Source organism: Periplaneta americana, chromosome 9 (genome assembly GCF_040183065.1).
Source record: "Periplaneta americana isolate PAMFEO1 chromosome 9, P.americana_PAMFEO1_priV1, whole genome shotgun sequence".
Lineage (NCBI taxonomy): Eukaryota > Metazoa > Arthropoda > Insecta > Blattodea > Blattidae > Periplaneta > Periplaneta americana.
The window spans coordinates 171,778,784-171,785,396 of NC_091125.1; the positions used below are offsets into that span (position 1 = coordinate 171,778,784).

Sequence of the window (6,613 nt, forward strand, 5' to 3'; positions counted from 1 at the left end):
TTATGGTGAGTGTTGTACCCTTATGTACACAACTAATAATAATAATAATAATAATAATAATAATAATAATAATAATAATAATAATAATAATAATTATAATTATAATAATATGCTACAGTGTGTTTTAAAGGCAGACTTACTGTATATAATTACAGAATGAGGTACAGTAATGAAGATATTAACTGTGTCCAAACATTCACTGGTGGTAAATACTCAAACTGTATGAAGTTTTATGAGATGAAAATTTTGAGAGACCTTGAATACCACTAGTAGAACTGTTACATGACATATTAAAATAATATTTCCTATAAGAGGTTTTTTTCAAAAATATTTACTTAAGAAGATGCATAGGTTCACAGACACTTCATATTTTTTAAGGATGCAATGTTACTATCAGTGAAACATTCTTGTCTTTGTATTTGTGAAGAAGACTCATAACAACTGTCAAACAGCACAAGTCTATTAACTCAGCATCTCTCTTCTCCTACACTCGTCAACCGAAAGTTCTTTGTTGGGAACCTGCCATTAGGAATACATTATTTGTTTCAATATTTAACATAGGCCTATTTAAGTTGTAACAAATAATTAAATACTTGTCATATACCGTGATGCAATTGCATTATTTACACTCACAAAACAATGCATCACATGTTTTTTATAATCAGGGCCGCCAACAGAATTTATGGGCCCCTATGCAAAACTGTACTCAGACCCCGTTGAAAAAAGTAACAATCACAAGTTACCAGTTATTCTAACCATAATAATTATTTGCAAAATAAATAAAAGATAACCCCATACACAGATACGAACTTAAACATATACACTTTTATTACGTTGAAAACTTTTACCAAAACTTCACATTAGCACAATAAGGCCTATATTATATTCATAAAACATTATTCCTAAACACCTGTATTTTCTAACTTGCAGTCCAACATCAACAAACAACTCTCCTTGACTTCATTGATGCAAAATCATCAATTATGTCATCAAAATTTAAAGACCTAGCAAAATCGCTCTCCAGACTAAGGAGCCAAGGTTACTCAGTCATTCTTGACACATTGCTTATCTGAATACATTTTTTATTTCCTTCATTTTGCTGAAGGATCTTTCAGCATCAGCAACTGTCACAGGAATTGTATAGAATATTCTAATGGCTATACAAATAAAAGGTGCGGCAAAACATCCCCCCTAATTTAAAGTTTAAATAAAAAACAGATGTATCAAAATAAGTAAACTTTATTAATATGAATGGTATCTTACAGTGGGAATTTTTCATTTTTTTGAATAACGTGTCTCTCAAGTGGTGTCCTTCACTATCAATGCACTGTTGAATGCGACTTCGGAAATTCTGAATCACTCTAACTAGCATTTCTTGAGGAATAAGATCAATTTCTTCCTGTATTGCATTTCTTAGGTCTGGCAAAGTCCTCGGCCGATGTTTGAACACCTCAGCCTTAAAATGCATCCATAGAAAAAAATCGCAGGGTGAAAGATCTGGTGATCGTGCTGGCCAGGGGACGTCGCCACGTGAAGAAATTAAGCGACCGGGAAACATCTGAGCAGCGACAACGGAATTACCACTTACCAGACATGATACCACAACATGGTTGGAATTCGTTACAGATTACAATTTGCACTAATTGAATGTCAATTCCTTGTATTCAATGTCCTATTCAATTCTTCTTGTTTTGCGCATGTCATTTGATATTGCTATGGCAACGCATGTAAATCTAAATTTTCCACTGTTTAGATACAGTTCATATTAATACAGTTTCCTTATTTTGATCCATCTGTTCTTTATTTAAACTTTAAATTAAGGAGGATGTTTTGCCGCACCCTTTATTTGGAAATAAACTGTCCAGTTTTAATTCCCTCAGACTATTTAGGAGATTCACAGGTTTCAGTGGTGGGCCCTAAATTAGAGGCATGAATTGATTTTAAATATTTCGGCTCGTCACTGATCTCTTTGTTAATATCTCCATAATATTTTTCACGCAGTCTAGTACCCTTATTAATATCTTCCAATTTTTTCTGTTTCTCCCTGTACTTCTCAGCTCCCGACTTATGCCTGTACTTGTCCATTGTGCAGTTAAACTATAACCAGTAACACTAATGAACAGAATTTGCTAGACAAACGACAACGAAAAGACTAAAGTTTCGACACGAAACATACAATGTACTGAAAAAGAAATGTATCCTGTGACTTCGGTTTGAGAGAGTCCACTAGCATATTGTGGTGGGCCAGCGTGGATTTGGTAGTTAAAAAGGACAAGCCAATAAATCGAATGTGCTCAGTACAAGCGACGGGAACGTAGTTCAGGAAAATGCCGGGGCCCTCAATTGTCGTGTCAGTGAACGTTAATGTGGGAAACCGATATTCTATTATATAAAAGTCAAATATTTACATATGAAGTGGTAATTTGTATTAATGTCAAACTTATGTAACATTTTGTGCGAGATCGTGCGCATTTGCTTGGTTTCCGCACAAAACCAATCCACGGAAAGTCTAAAATTCCACACTCAGTATTCCCAACCTAACACACATAACAATTTCCCTCTTCTTACCGCTTAAGTGGCATATTGATTTTATTGCTTTAGGCTTTTAACATATTATTTTTAGAGACGTTTAATATAGTAATAATTATAAATTGGAAACTTACCACTGCAATTTCACCTAAATTGCACTGTTAATTATTGTTTTTAAATATTTGCAAAAATTAAGTAAACTCTACAACTCCACTAAAGTTACTGCATTCGTGATGCAAGCAACATTAAGGAAGCCGTGAAAAAATCAACAAGATTCCAGACTCATCATAGACTGGGGGAAGAAAAAGAGAGACGTATATCACGGCCTGCTGGAGTATAGTAAACGCAGAAAACATTTTAAAACAACAATGTTGAAGATAGATATTTTTGTTTTGCAAATTTGTCGTCATTGAACAGAAACCAAGATGGAGATTTCATTGCAACTAATTAGAAATTCCTCTTTCAGGTATGTAATAAACGATCTTCGCACAAAATAATGTATGATACACGAGCAGTATGTTTTCTTTCAATTCTCGGAAATTAAAAAAGCTCAACTATGTTTTGCTTTTTCAAACTTTTCCTCGAACATGAAAACTTCAACATACCGCTCTTGTAACGCATATTACTATTATAGTACCCGTATGTATCTACGAATAATTATTCATGATAATAAAAAGTAATCAGACTCACTTAATCTGACAGGCCCTTATTGCTCACGGGCCCATATGCACTTGCCCCCTTTGCCCCCCCCTTCTCGGTGGCCCTGCTTATAATTTATATTTTATTTAAATTAAAAGTGATTTCATCTGTTTGTATATCCATAGCAATTCATGTCCCACCTTGTGTCTCTACCCCACTAGCTTGACAGCTGCTATGTGTCTTCTTTCATAACATGAAGCAAGAGTTCAATAGACCAAGTCTATAAGTATCTCTCGTGGATGGGTAATTGTTGTGCCCATCCTTGATCATGAGATGACGTCACAATGGCAGTACATCTCTGCCAACTGTTTCATTTTAAAGATGATAGCCAATAATCAATGATGAAATGATGACAAAAAGTTGGATTATAAAAAGAAAACTCTGACCCAATTCGTCATCACCCATTACGAATTCCATGTGGACTGATCATGGTTTGAACCCGGGTTTCAAAAGTGAAAATCAAGAACATTTCTTCTGCAAATTTTTAATATATTTTCGGCATGACATCAGGGTTCTATTCCTATAAAAATGTTAGGATTAAAGCTGAAGTATAAAATGAACGGGGATTTTTTTAAAGGCCATGGGATTATTTTTGGAATAATTTTGGACATCTGAAAATTCACTTCAAACAGTTAAAAAAGGAAGTTATAGAAATTCTCTCAAACAAGCCAGCAATAGAAAACAGTAAATTATAATCTAAACGGATTTACAACAGGATTACCAACTTGCAAAAAAGTATATCTTAGAAGAGCATTTAAATCACACCAGTAAAAGTTTTTAAACATTTTTTCTCTCTCACACAAAAACAAGTACAACAATTCTTTGAAAAACAATATCTATTGAAGTATACCGTTTTCGTTTAAAATCAACAACTAATATTTGTATGAAGATAAAGGTACAGAAAATCTACAATACTGTTGTTTATATTATGTAAACAAAAATACACACTGGAAGTTTGAAAGTTTGAGGATGACAAGGGTGGGAATTTCATTATATAACAGATGTGCAAATAGTTTATATTGAAAAATATAACAATATATATAATATATATAGATTTACTGGGAACTAAATATCTTTTTGCTACATAAAATTCACACATTATATTGTAATATAAACAACCTGGTTTGAGCACGGAGTACTGAGTTCGATCGAGACCATGATACTGAGCGTTTCAAGTATTGAAACACTGTTTCCCCCCTTTTGTTTTTATATATTTCACAGCAACTGCAGAGGTACCAACCTGTGGATTCCATACACTAAAATTATAATAAAATATCTTTTTCTAAATACTTTATTTTCTGCATAAAGGTTTGTCTCCAGAAGAGTAGGCCTGGAAAGATTAGGTTACAAAGAAGATGACAGCAACTTACCTAGCAGGAGCAAAACGAAACCTAACCTGATTGGAGGTTATAGAATTTAAGTCGAGTGGACTATCACTTATTTAACAATTGTAGTCACTTAATTTCGACATAAAAATTCAATAGATATTCAACAATCCTAGAAAACCATTAATGACTTGTAGTTTCAGGAGAAGTTCAATGGCGTGTACACAGAAACTTGTTGCTTTGAAAACTTGCATAAAATGTTAACTGAAAACTAATATTCTCCAGGATCTCTCAATCATGAATGACCTGATATTGGTAAATTTTTCAAGTGACATGTGACTTGTACTATTAATAATATTCATATAAAACTGCACTAGACACTGCTGCAAAACAGTTAGAATTTGTTCAGTGGCGTGTATGCAGAATTATACCTCATGAAAATAATAATACTCCATTTTTGAATGTGGCTGCTGGCAGTTGTTTCTATATATCCATGAGGTCATCATCACAGATCGAGTTAACCCACAAGGCTTACCTAATTGATGTAAGCTATGTCTGTTGTTGACACTGAGTATTGCTCTTTTGTTTTGTCAACAAATGAATGTAGCCAAACTCCAAACTCCATTTGATTTTTTAAAATGTTTCTTAAGGACGAAATAAATGTTACAACAAATCATTACAAATTTATTCTGTTGGAGAGCAATATCGTTGATCATTGCGTGAATGAATTTCTGGCCAATTGACCACAATTCCGGCAACTTCCTCTACGAAGGCTTCTCACAATTGTTAACTCTTTCCGTTCGAATGAGTCCATTTGGAATCACTAACATTTCTGTAATCTCTGACTCATATGATTTGCCTGATGATTCCATTTGGTATCCAGTTCGCTGAGTTAGCTTTGTGGTAGCGTATCTGCCTCCAGACTAGCCGGTCTGGGTTCGATTCCCGGTGGGGTCAAAAATTTTCATGTAAAATTTCTAACTCGGGACTAGGAGAGATGGCGGTGCACAACTTCTAATCACTAGATTGTGCACCAATATGCCTGGGTTAAATCCCAAATCTCTCCGCAGTGCATATGAAGGGAAGGCATATGTCACTGTTAATAGTGATTCATACGTCAGACGGGGACGTTAAGTCTGGCAGCCCCCTTGATGCTATTCGACAGGAGTAGGCTACGTGCCAGCACCGGATTTCCCCTTCTCCCTTCCTCACCATCATCATCAGACTCACCCATTCCCTACACCAACACTTACACATACACTCACCCTAGTACAAGACATAACTCATCTCAGATACACATCATGCATAGCGTGGCCTGCCGAAGTGGTGTGCAACTTGAGAATGGGTCACAGTCTTGCCATCTATCCGCAGTATGTGGAACCCGAATCACGCAAGAGAAGTGGGTGGGCATTAGACACACACATATCATTTGGTATCCTCAGAAGTAGTTTCGTTCTTTACCGATAGAGTGCAGTACAGGGCAGTTCCTTGGCCAGCTGTTATTAGGAAGAGGATTGCTTTGTTTTTTCTTTGTTTCTCCATGGTATTAGGTCAAAATACAAGATAGATGCAAAGGAAAAATTGTTTTATCCACAAAACGCAATTAAAGTCAGAAAGAGTTAATAGGTAAATTCAATATAATAATAATTAATACATGTTTTTAAAAATGGACATAATTAAACAAAATTAAAGTGCTAAGTGCGAAACTCAAGGCATTCGAAAGTAGATAATCGCTAAAATGCTCTGTCTTTGGTTATATTCTGCAAACAAACTTATGACGTCGTGAACGTAACAACAAGTGCCAGAAGTTCCATTCAAAATTGAATTCGGGGTATAAGCACGCGACTGTAAACTATCGCAATGGGATGCATTCAGTGGCGTGCAGGTACTATTGTTAGCCATAAAGATATGAATACAGCCTGCATCAGCAAACCGTTATGATACGTTAATAAAATACTTGGAAAAGAACGTATTACCACGTTTGAAAGGAGATGGATATGGACCACAGGTTGGTTACCGCTGATGTATAACATGGCGAGCATTTTTCACTGTAAACGTAT

The 6,613-nt window shown here is 35.1% G+C and overlaps 1 protein-coding gene across 1 annotated transcript in view; it reads right to left on the minus strand.

Moving 5' to 3' along the window:
* Positions 1-6,365: 6,365 nt before the first annotated feature.
* LOC138706744 (uncharacterized) overlaps positions 6,366-6,613 on the minus strand; it is a 736,334-nt gene continuing 736,086 nt past the window's right edge. The window contains exon 5 of the mRNA XM_069836385.1: positions 6,366-6,613. This exon is cut by the window's right edge and continues 498 nt beyond it. The gene's annotated coding sequence lies outside the window, so the exon portion shown is untranslated.